Genomic DNA, 12,509 nt, shown 5'->3' with positions numbered 1-12,509 from the left:
ATCCAATTTTTCGAAATTTAAAGCCCTTGGAAAGTGGAGGGATAACTGTTTCAGCTCAGCTTTTTTTGTCGAGATCGGAACTTCAAATTGATACACGTGATAAAACTTACTTTTTTTTTTAAATTTGGCTGGAATTTGACTGGTCTGTCGCAGTATTAACAATTATGACATAATTTTTTTTCCCCATCCCAGAAATCCCGGAAAATTAACATATATTTTTTCTCATTTTATATCAATGATGTAATAGTACTTATATATTTTATAAATTAAATTTCAGGTAATTTTTTACACATTATATTATTATATTAATTATAATTATGTTGATTTTCCGGGATTTTCCGAGATTTCCGGGGGGAGGGTGAAAATTATGTCATATTTATTAATACTGCGACAGACTATTCCAGCCACATTTAAAAAAAGTAAGTTGTTATGTTACGGTGCAATGGAAGCCGAGATAATGTAAATTTTTCCTACGTGTTACAATTTGAAGCTCCGATCTCGAAAAAAAAAAACGGAGCTGAAACAGTTATCCCCTCCAGTTTCCAATACCTTTGTTTCGAAGGGCTGTAAGTTTCGAAAAATTGGATGATTTTTATAGCTGTAAGTTTTAATATAAAGATTAAATTTTCTTTCAAAATTGGTGCAAATTTTACTTCTTAATGTTTAATAAACAATGAAGATATGAGTTTTTAAAAAATAGTCCTCAACTTCGTTCCTATTGGTCATAGGTATTTTTTTAATGTGAGTTTTTTTACCAGCTATCCAATGGTTGTACGTACAAGTTTGTAGCTTGAAAAATATAGAAGTTATTACAATTGTTTATAAGTAAAAACACATACCCCTTTTTCAAACGTTTACTTTGTAAATAATTTCGATGAAAACGCAATATGCATTTAACTTCTGCGATAGTTTAAGTCTTAAAGAATCCTATGAAATTTACTAAATGTCTCTAGCGTCATTGTGATGGATGGTGAAAAAAAATTATTTCATAATTGTTAATACTGTAACAGACTATTCCAGCCAAATTTTAAAAAAAGTAAGTTTTACGGTGGATTTCAAATGGACTCAACTTTTCCGGGGCTTCCCATATTTCCCGGCCAGTGAAAACTATGTACCGACGAGCTACCAGATTTAAAAAAAAAGGGGCTTCTAGCTGCAATGGAAGCCGAGATAATGTAAATTTTTCCTACGTGTATCAATTTGAAGTTCCGATCTCGACAAAAAAAGCTGAGCTGAAACAGTTATCCCCTCCACTTTCCTAAGGGCTTTAAATTTCGAAAAATTGGATGAATTTTATAGCTATAAGTTTCAATATAAAGTTTAGATTTTCATTTAAAATTTGTGTAAATTTTACTTCTTAATGTTTATAAATAACGGAGATATGATTTTTTAAAAATAACTCCCTAACTTCGTTACTATTTTTCATAGGTTTTTTTTTAAATGTGAGTTTTTTTACCAGCTATCGAATGGTTGTACGTACAAGCCTGTAGCTTGCATAGCAGTTATTACAATTGTTTATAAGTAAAAAACATACCCCTTTTCCAAGCGTTTATTTTGTAAATAATTTCGAGGGAAACGCAATATGTATTTAACTTCTGAGATAGTTTAAGTCTTAAAGAATCATATGAAATTTACTAAATATGTGTCTAGGACCATTAATAGAGCAAGTTCAATAGTTTAAATATTTAGCCTCAGGGATAAATAAATTAAATAACTTTTAAACTATTTGACTGATCGGGGGGAAATTTCGCACAAATTTAAAAGACGGTAATTCCTCGATGTTCAAATGTATTAATAACATTTTATTTTGTTAATAAAAAAATTAATAAAATCGATAAATTAGTGCAAAAAAACTGCTTTTTTGCAAATATCTTCGAAAATTATTTATCAATTTTAAGTTAAAAAAACGGAGAAATAAAGATATTGTTGATATAAAAAAATGATATTAATATTGTTCATGTAAAATATAAGGGAAAAAACCTATAGACAAAAAATCAAATTGTGACCATAAATTATTGTTTAAAAAAACGCAAGTTAAAAATACGAGTACTTTTTCATCTAGTCGTCATCTAGTAACCCCCACATGTTTTAAAAGGTTCAGATATCTTCGAAAAAATTTTCGACCTTAACCAGACTGTGCTATATAGGTATAATATAGTATTCTGTTTTCGTTTACCAAATTTTTTGATACAATAATATTAGTTGTCTGATCAAAAATTCCCCAAACACACAGAATTCACGTGTAATTTTCATTTTATATTCTCAATGAATTATGTTATCAGTACATACATAAAAATAGATATGTATTACTCAAAGCAGTTGTTGGAATAATGCGATCGACGTATTGTAGTTGTGCTGATTTTTTTATAAGTGTCGCCAATTAACTATAATAATAACAATTTAATCTAGAACTCACTAGATAATGTCATAATATCCTTGGGGGATTTGATAAGATATGTTAAAACGTATAAATTTGTTACAGAATACAAAATATTCTCATGTTTGTTGTAAAATCGTATTTCTTTTTGCCTATTCCAATTTGAATTATTATTGTTCATCTTTCTATATTTTTTTATTTCTAAAATAAAAAAAAACTGAACGGAAAAGAATTATGTGTGTTTCATTAAGAATTGTCCATATAGTAATTGGAGAAACTTTAGCACAAAATACGAAGATTGAACCTAAAACACTTAAATAAAATATTCCTCCTTACCGAGATACAGAGTGTTTTATCAGGATGTTTTTTGGATTCTTCGATACTTTTTACGTAAATATATTTTTCTCACAATGCGATAGAGTAAGTAGTTTTCAAGTTATTTTCGTATTCGTAAAAACAGTTTTTTTTTTGTCATTTTAAATCACAATATAACTAATAGATAGCTCCATACTATCACTAACAAGGAAGCTATGAATAACAAAATATATGTCAATGAGGCGGTTTGGAGAATCTCTTCATTTATCATAAATAAACGATATCCCAATATAGTTAATTTAGCTATTTATCTGGTGAATGGACAACGACTTTATTTCACGAAAGAAAACGCAACGCAAACAGCTGAACGATTACCAACGACAACGTTAAAATTTTACCTTTTCTTAAAAGATTTTAAGTTCAGCGATAAGTCAGAATCTTTTTATAAAATACAATAAAATAAAATAGAATGAAATACATTGAAATAGAATACGATAGAGCAAAATAGAATAAAATGGAATGTAGTAGAATAAAATATAGTAAAATAGAATAAAATAGAAAAAAAAATAAAACTAAAATAAAAGAATATAAAATAAAATTAAAACAATTAAATTAAAATAAAATAATATAAAATATAATCAAATAGAATAAAGTAGAATAAAATAAAATATAATCTTAAATTTGCCGAATATTAATAGACCCGCAGGATGCTAATTCAATTGTTTGGTCTGTCTTTTATTTCTTTTATTTAAGTTTATTATGAAGACATAGTTTTTTATGTAGTGTTATGGTTATATATTAATATATCTTTCAAAGAAAATGTATGACGCACCATTAATATTTGACAGTAAATACATGTTATTCATTTCCTTTTTGACTTTATGATCGAGAACATTAGTTACAAAAAGAACAATAGTTCAACACTGAAGCATTTGTCGAAATGGTTCATACAAATTTTCTATAATTGAATCAACTTTGATAGAAGCTGTGAACATTGGATCTGGTGGAATGTAATTCCTCGATGCTGGAGGTGGACAGAAAAAACATTACCAATTTTATTGTTATTGGCAAGGATCAGATCGCAGTAGCCTTAGCGTTGGCTTCATCTGGAATATCTGCAACTTTATTGGAAGGTGGACGAATTCCAAATTTTGCCTTGAAATTATCAAACTTACAAATGAAACAAACACCAGATTGCCACATCGCCAAAAATAGAGCAATGGCGAAGATTTTACAGGTATGCCAATTAATCGTTTGGGATGAAACATTATCTGCATAACGTATATTGGCCCACAAGAGGTCATTACAGAGACTGGATAGAACTTTGAAGCGGTTTTTCGAAGCAGCTGTTACATATTGGAAATAGTAAAGTCGCTATTGACACTTTGACCGGATTCATTTCATTTCTGATCTCTGTTTAAGGCAGTAGGTAAAATTTTGCAAAATAAATATTTATTTTAAATTGTTTAAACAAATTACTCTGTTAAATAAACTACTTACAAATTGTGAGTTGTTTATTTGTAATTGAAATTTTATAATCTATGCAACGAGGTACCCCAAATTAAAAAAAAAAACATAAATTTTCGTTGATTAGAACCGGAGATGTTGCGACTTTTATAAATTTGAATTTATGAATTTCGATTTTAAAATAGTAAAATCGAGAAGGGCTAACTCATTGACATTGTATTTTTTAAATTTGTGTAAAAATGCCCATATTTCTGCGAAATTAAAGTTTTTTGTGCATTTTTAGAAAAGTTATTAATAATTTTCAAAAATTCGATTTTTGAAGTTATTTTTTCAAAAACTAAGCAACAAATTAATAAAAATAACTTTGCAAACTCTAATTTTAAAGGGTTTTCTATGCGTTTTAGTAAAATTGTGTCATTTTTGAATATCACAATAGTTCCAGCAGTAAAACAAAAAGATTTAATGAAAACCATGTCAACGCAAATGAGTCACTAATAGAAAAATCCACCCAAAACAGGTTCTAGATATCCGAATTTTAAACTCAGCAGACGCAGGGAGTGAACACAAACTAGTACTAGCAAAAATAAGAATGAAAATAACACCAAAACATTTTCTACAGGAAATCACCGAGGAAAAATTCAATGCAGAATCACTGTGGAAGGGCTCTACAAGAGAAATGTATCAAAGGAGGCTAGCACATAAGATACAACTGAAACAAATAGACGACATCGAAGATATAAACGCGAGCTGGGAGAAAATTAAAAACAACATTGAAGAAGCAGCAACAGAAGCTCTAGTAAAACGCAAAGTCATACTGAACAAAATAAACAACAACAATACACCATGATTCAGAAAAGAAATGAAAGAGAAACGAGAAGCCGACACGAAGAACAAAGCATCAAATACTCCAGAATCCCGAGACACCTATAGAAGAATACGAAATGAAACAAAGCAGTTGGCAAGAAGAACAAAAAATGAACACTGGGAACAGTTTACAAAAAGGATGGAAAGCGACTTCTACGGTACACAAAAACAACTATGAAGATTCATAAGAAACCAACGGAAAGAAATAGCAGAATTGAAGGAATACAATAACATACCAGCAAACGAATAGGAAAGATACCTGACGGAACTGTTTAAAGAAAATGAGAATAATAAACAACACAATAACGCACCTGAATTAAGACTCTACTTGAAGTAGAGATAGCCATAAATTCACTCAAAAATAGAAAGTCACCAGGACCAGACGGAATAACCAACGAGCTTCTAAAACACTGAGGAGAAAGTATAACCCATGAGATGATAAAACTTATATAAAAACTAATATTGCACTGCAAGATACCAGACGCATGGAGAAACAGCTTAATGATACCAATGTTCAAGAAAGGAGATAAAGAAGACCCCAACAATTATAAAGGTATAAATCTAATGAACACCGCACTTAAGCTTACCACAAAAGTCCTAACCAACAAAGTCAATAAACTAACAACTTTATCAGATGAACAACAAGGATTCAGAACCCGAAGATCCTGCGTAGACGGCGTATTTATACTAAGACAAATCACAGAAAAGGCCATCGAGTACAATAAACCAGCATATCTATGTTTTATAGACCTGACAAAGGCTTTCGATCGCATCCAAGTCGAAGACGTCTTACACCTACTGTATAAAAAAACATACCAATCAATATTATACAAACCATCGAAAACATCTACTTCCATAATCGATTACAGGCAAAGATAAATGGAAAACTAACACAGTGTATATCCGTACAAAGCGGAGTCAGACAGGGTACTCGTTAAGCCCACTTCTCTTTAATATAATAATGGACGAAATAATACAAGCAGTACGTAAAGGTCATGGTTACAGAATGAGTCAAGAAATCCAAATATTATGTTATGCAGACAACGCCGCATTAATGTCGTTGTCGCTAACGTTAACGCCGCAACAACAGAGATGAAAATACTCCGACGAATATCAGGGAAAAGTCTGTTGGATAGGGAGAGAAGCGAAAACATAAGAACAGCATCAATATAGAAGACATAAATGAATTGCTGACAAAACGGAAACAGGAGTGGAACGAACACATTAGTAGAATAGCAGAGGATAGGCTAGTACGAATAGCACGATATAAGTTACCGAATGGACGAAGAAGTATTTTCAGACCAAGAAAAAGATGTTGCGATAATTTAAACAATTTAGGAGGCTAATATTGAAGAAGAAACATGCTTTAAAGCCTACATACAAGAAGGAAGAAGAAGAAGACATTGTTTATATATTGTTTATAATTAAAAAATTATGTTTAATCTTTTGCGTACTTTCTTTATTACATCTTTTTATCACCAAATTTATCAAAAGCAGTTGTTAGATTCCTGTATCAGAGTGTCACGATAAATAAAGACTATTTACTAATTTCTCTGATCTAATGTGGGATTGATAGCGAAAATTATTGAAAAAGAAATTGTTTTAAATCTAGACCAAAGTCTATCCATTGTTAGAAGGAAATATTTATTTTGTTAAATCTCTTATGTCCTAATTGACCTAAGACAACATTTATCGAGATTTTTGGCAGCATGATATGTCACTTTTTAAACGAAATGTTTTCGACCAAGCCAGTTACATGTGGTTTGAATCATGTAATTTTTCTACATGTATTCATTTCATAGAAATAAAATTAATAATTTAATAGGAGCAAAGGTTGTGAATTTTTATTTATCGTGTCATGGAATGGTTTAGTAATTAACGTCTAAAAATAGACAAAACGTTTTTCTAACCGAGCCTGGCAGACTAGACGACAGGACCGGAATCAGTTTTACGTTTCATTAGAAGTTTAATTAAAATCTTTTTAGTTAATCTCCGGGCTCGTAAAAATGACAGAGTGATGTTGACAGTCCCGCAATTTTTACGTTACAAAAACCAAGCCTAGCTTTTAGGTTTTTCGGGTTTTTGATAACACTGATGAATTTAGTTTTGTTAACATTTATAAAGATTTCATATTCTTTTCTATACTAAACTACCTTGTTCATCAATCTAACAGATTCTTGAAAGTGTATATCATCTGTATATCCACTTCGTACAAGCTTTATTTATTTTCGTTCTTTCTCGAGAGTGTTTTCAAGATTTCTATAGAGTTTGCGTTGAAGAGAAGGAGTGACAGTATACAATCCTGTTTCACCCGTATTCTAATATCGATGTCTGCTGATGGTATAATTTGTGTATATTATTTTTTATTGCTTATGTACCTAGAACTAAAAATAATAACAAAAAATAGTTCTGACCTTTTTGCTTTTGTGTAAAAGATGGAAAATTCAAATCAAATAAACTACATAAAAATAGATACAGGTATGATTTACTAAAAGATACCAAACATCAATTTATGATTCATTCTTACAATAGAAGTTTTAAAATAGAGTGCAATTATTTAAAAATGAACAATTTTACTTTTCGTATCATGTTCAGTAGAAGTTTCTCTTTTATTAACCTCCCAAATATAGCCCCCTATCATCATGCTTTCGATATACCGGTCTTGTTAACGTTTCCCAAATTGCATTAATATCTTGATGGACGTGTTCCCCTTGTTCTTCCGAATAAGCTCCCATATTATCTTTAAATTTATCCAAATGAGAATGTAACTTCTGCATCTTTAGAGACATTCTACATCCGATGATGCAAAAGTTCTCTATGGTTTCCAAGCAAACCATGAACTACTGCCTTTTAACTGTTCCAGGCTCTTTTTATATCAATATCATAATATCAATATATCAATAGTCAGTCTAATCCAAAAAAAGAAATCCTATCAAGAATCGAACAAGCAAGGAAAGCATTCATGAGCATGAAAACATTTTTTACAAGATCAGACTTTAGTCTGCAGCTTAGAATCCGAATGATCAGATGTTACATTTTTTATGTCTTACTGTATGGCTGTGAAAGTTGGACAATGGACTCTGAAATAGAAAAAAAGAATAGATGCATTTGAGATGTATACATACAGACGAATGTTGAGAATTCCATGGGTACAAAGAGTTACTAATGTTGAGGTACTATTAGTAATCAAAGAGAGGAAAATGCAATACTTGGGTCATGTGTTGAGAGGCGAAAGATACGAATGACTTCAAGTTATACTGGAAGGAAAAGTACAGGGTAAAAGTTCAGTAGGAAGACGCCAGAACTCGTGGCTGTTTTTTTTTTAAATTTATCCAGCTGTTTGCTTTGCAAGTTTTAGAAAGCACAGTAGTAAAAATTTGAATTCGGTTTCGCCAGGTAGAAATCGTTTGATTTCTCTTTTTGAAAAATATAAATATTTTTACTACAAGTCAAATTTACAGTAAGAACTACTTTAATTGTCAATTTTTTACTTTACATCGAGATGCCAGAAGAGTCTACTGCTAGTCTACAGTACCGCCTACTCTTTAACTTTTTTGTAATCTATGGAGTCCTGCTATCGAATCTATTTTGACGGGACAACGTCTTGAATTAGGTTGTGGCTCGGAGTCATTCATGAAAAAGTGTAACGCCCGCTCACGTCTGTTACGATGAGTCACCGAACGAGAGAGAGGCCCGCCGGACCGGCGAATGCCTTGCGTCTCTCTCCCACTCAAACATGATCGGTCCGCTGCGCGCGCAGCACTAGAGAATTAGGCGCGTTGAATCGGTGCGTGCTTGTGTCTCTGTCTTTCTCGAGCGTTCTTGGCGTTCAAGACACATTAAAGCAGAAACACTTCCTTTCATTTCATATTTATCCTATCATCGTCCTATCCTCAACAAAATCACTCAAATAGAAATTAGTTAAGTTTAAGTTTACATGTACAATGTTTTAGTAAACAAAATATATTTCTATAGTTAAAATTTGTGCAATTCTTATTTTCATTCAATTCCTTGTTCCTATTGTGCAATTTAATAATATTCATATCAATAAATATTCTACCGAGAAAAAGACTTTGTCACGTAAAATCTTCGCTCGTAAAACCGACTTTACAGGCAACCGATTTTTTTTTTTGTGGATGCTTTATACCGATACTAAAACCTTTTCTCGCCGCGCTGCTAATTGTCGCCTGTTGAACCTTTTGTGGTCCTGGATGAACTTCATCGCGATTTTTGTTTGTTTAGTCCGCTCAAAGCAGACATCTGCTTGCCGGGAGAAGTCTTATGAAGCCTGGTTGTCAGCTGATACCCGAAGTGGTGCCGTCCTTAGCTTCCACTTGGTCCTTAGCTTATCTCATAGAATTAGCGACCGCGATCGAGCAAGGTCTCCACTACGACAAGTTCTCATGGATCTTCAGAATATCTTCGGATTAAGTCCTGTAATGCAAAGAAAGTGGGGCATGCTTTACATAATTTATCTGCTATTGGTTAAGCAAGCAATTTAAACCCAGCAATTTAAACCCAGCCTGTGAGATATGTTCACGCCTTAGAATTACGTTCGTTTGTAACAATTCATTGGAGTGAGTTATATTAACTTGACTAAAATAGGAGTCACTCCATCTCGCTCCAATGTTCCAGACCATCTCTTTCCCCCCTATAGCACTCTGATGCGCGATAGGGGCACAACTATCAGTCCTAGGTAATAGAACTCCAACATGGTTCTCTAATCGATTTTAAGTTCAGGACAACGTAACGCGCTATTTTCCTGTGATCCTCTTATGACTATCCGCGGAACTGAAATTGCTTGTTTGGCCCCAAGCCAACGAATTGGGCGTCAGCCCAGAGCGGTGCTTAAGAGCGGGCCCTACGCGCCTGGTTGATGAGTTTTTTATTAATTTTTTTGAGTGGCGTGCGCCGGATTTTTGTTAGTGTTTTTTTATTTTTTTTTTGTTTATTATGTTTTTTATTGATTTTTTAAGAGGATGTCGTGGTGAAAGGTATTGGTTGTTGGGGCCTACACAGTGCTTTCTGTTAGTCTGAATTGGTAGAGCTACCAATACATACCTTAGAGAGCTGTTCTCTCTAAGGTATGTATTCCCTCTGGGTATTTGTTTATAGTTTTCTCTCTTGGGTTTGTTTTCTCAGGGTTTGTGTTTATTTCTGTCTCTTTGTATACCTTTTATGTTATTCCACTATTTGTTGTTTGGACGTTTGTGTTTCCATTAAAGGAAAGCGTCGCCGTATCTCATAATCTGCAAATTTTATCCTGGCTTTTTTCTTCACTATGTCCGTCACCATTGGATCGTTTGAGTAACTTTTTGGCAAACGATACTAAAATGATAATACTTATGTCTTTTAAAAATAGGAATTTTCTTTATTCTATATCCCAGAAAAGTTTGTGGTATATAAGTTTTTTAATGATCCTTAAAAACATTTTTAGTGTATGAAACATCACAATAATGGTGCAATGGTTACTACATTTTCTAGTAATTGTCTTTTTCGAAGCGGGACCTCTAACACGATCTGTGGGTCTGGGAAATCCGGGAGGCACGTTAAGAAGAAGAAAAACCCAATATCCTAAATTTTCAGATATTAATTATATCAAGTTTCTCTAAAACACCTAATTGGATCTCTCAGAATCACTCTGTATGTGTGTTAAAATGTTCAGTCTTGACGACAATGAATTACTTTTAATAGTTTTCTTTGAACTATTTTCATTTTTGTGGTAATGATTTTCTTTCATTTGAAACTTTTTTATTTTATCTTTGGAAAAGTGTTATACGTCCGACATTCGCTATTACCGTTTAAATTTATTCATAAGTAGTTTCGTTTCGGTAAACTTTTTTTGGAAATCTTAATTTGTGGTCGAGTCCTTAGTACACATATAACATTTTTATATCGGCTCATCTGAATTTTTATACCATTTTCTCTGAACTTATTAATACGGTGGCGGAAGTTTTTCGCGAGCCGTGTCACGTATGGCAATTTTAAATACCTATTTCTTTAGTACATTACTGAATTTACATATATATTTATACCCAAAAACAGTAAACATCCGGAGAAAGAATTATATATTCAACTCGGTGGCGAAGGGAATAACCTCGTCAAATGAATTTTGTGAAAATGGACATTCCTCGTATTCAATCTATAACTTGCTTCTATTTAGCGGCCTTGTTGCACAAATTAATATGTTAATATGTTCTAAAATATTGTCGAAAAAAGTGATATATGTGAATACCTTGCCTCTAATGCTTCTAAAATGCTATAAAGCTTTAGCGTCGTGGGCGCTGGACCTTAGTAATTAATCCTTTTATAACCTAAGTGTAAGAGCAAATAATAGGTAAACATGGTGCTTAACGTATGCTGATGATGTAGGGTTAGTAGGAAATACTATAATAATATTCGAATAAAAGCTAAAGAAAATGGTAGAATACAGACAAGATATTCGTGAAGGAGATCAATATTAACAAGGACCAAGATTCGTGGTCGGTGTTTTGTAATGATACATTACTTTCGGGGTTTATAGGCCATGATCGGGAATTCTTTGTTCTTAATCTTTCAATTGCAACTACGGTAGACATACGGTAACCTCTTGTCGGCAATTGAACAACGATCTCTCGAATATCTGGCACGTGTGTCAAAGCAAGAAGATAGGTCGGTAGTATTTTGACTTTGTTGTTTGGTCTGTTTTTAGTATGGCTATGACTTAGTTTACCTCGAGATCTTAGGAAAATGCATGCATTTACTATAAAACATTAACAGCCATCTCTTCGCCGCCTTGCCGATGTTTTTTATTTGTTCCACCATTATACTATCGATCCCCTTTAACTTCTTCTTTTTTATCCCGTTTCTTTATTCTACAGGAGTTAGTTTGCTCTCTCATTCGGAGTGACATTAAAGATTGTTTTAGTTTTCGACGTTTCTCCATTCAGATGTTTAAGCTGTTGCCATGTTTTATGCCTGCTCTTATCTATATGGATGTTTTTCAGAGTCTGGATCCATCTGCTTGTTTTGGACTTTGAAAGGGCAGCAGAAAGTTTTTCACCACATTCCCCCTTAACGGGCCTTCTTCAAATAAGAGTTGGTATCGGTGAAGAAGTACCTTTGATTTCTCATTCATGCTTGGGATGTCAGTTGTCTGGAATTCTTTGGGAATTGTGAGCCGGGAGCATGTCTTTATGGTTTCGGTGAAGTCATCGTAAGTTTCTGGTACCAGGGCGATTTTGTAGTAAAATTTACACTAAATTGCTACAAAAACAAAAAGAAATAACCCAAAACGTTAGGAAGGAAGTTCAAAACAATCCAAATAGTGATAAGCCAAAAAAAAACGAACGATAAACCAAAGACAATTGATTAGAGTTTATGTTTTTCCTGCCGATTTATTATATATAAGGATATACACCCCAGCCTGGGGTTAAACCGCGAATGCTTTCTAGATCCTATTTCTTGGGTGGATGAGTCCCTTTTGTTTATGTTATCTTCTTGACGA

The 12,509-nt window shown here is 32.7% G+C and overlaps 1 protein-coding gene across 1 annotated transcript in view; it reads left to right on the top strand.

The window, feature by feature from the left end:
• The window catches only part of HDAC4 (histone deacetylase 4), a 168,858-nt gene that overhangs the window by 77,515 nt on the left and 78,834 nt on the right, over positions 1–12,509 (top strand). The gene's annotated exons all lie outside the window — the stretch shown is intronic.

This window comes from Diabrotica undecimpunctata, chromosome 4 (assembly GCF_040954645.1).
Source record: "Diabrotica undecimpunctata isolate CICGRU chromosome 4, icDiaUnde3, whole genome shotgun sequence".
Taxonomy (NCBI): Eukaryota; Metazoa; Arthropoda; class Insecta; order Coleoptera; family Chrysomelidae; genus Diabrotica; species Diabrotica undecimpunctata.
This window is presented reverse-complemented; position numbering and strand designations above follow the sequence as displayed.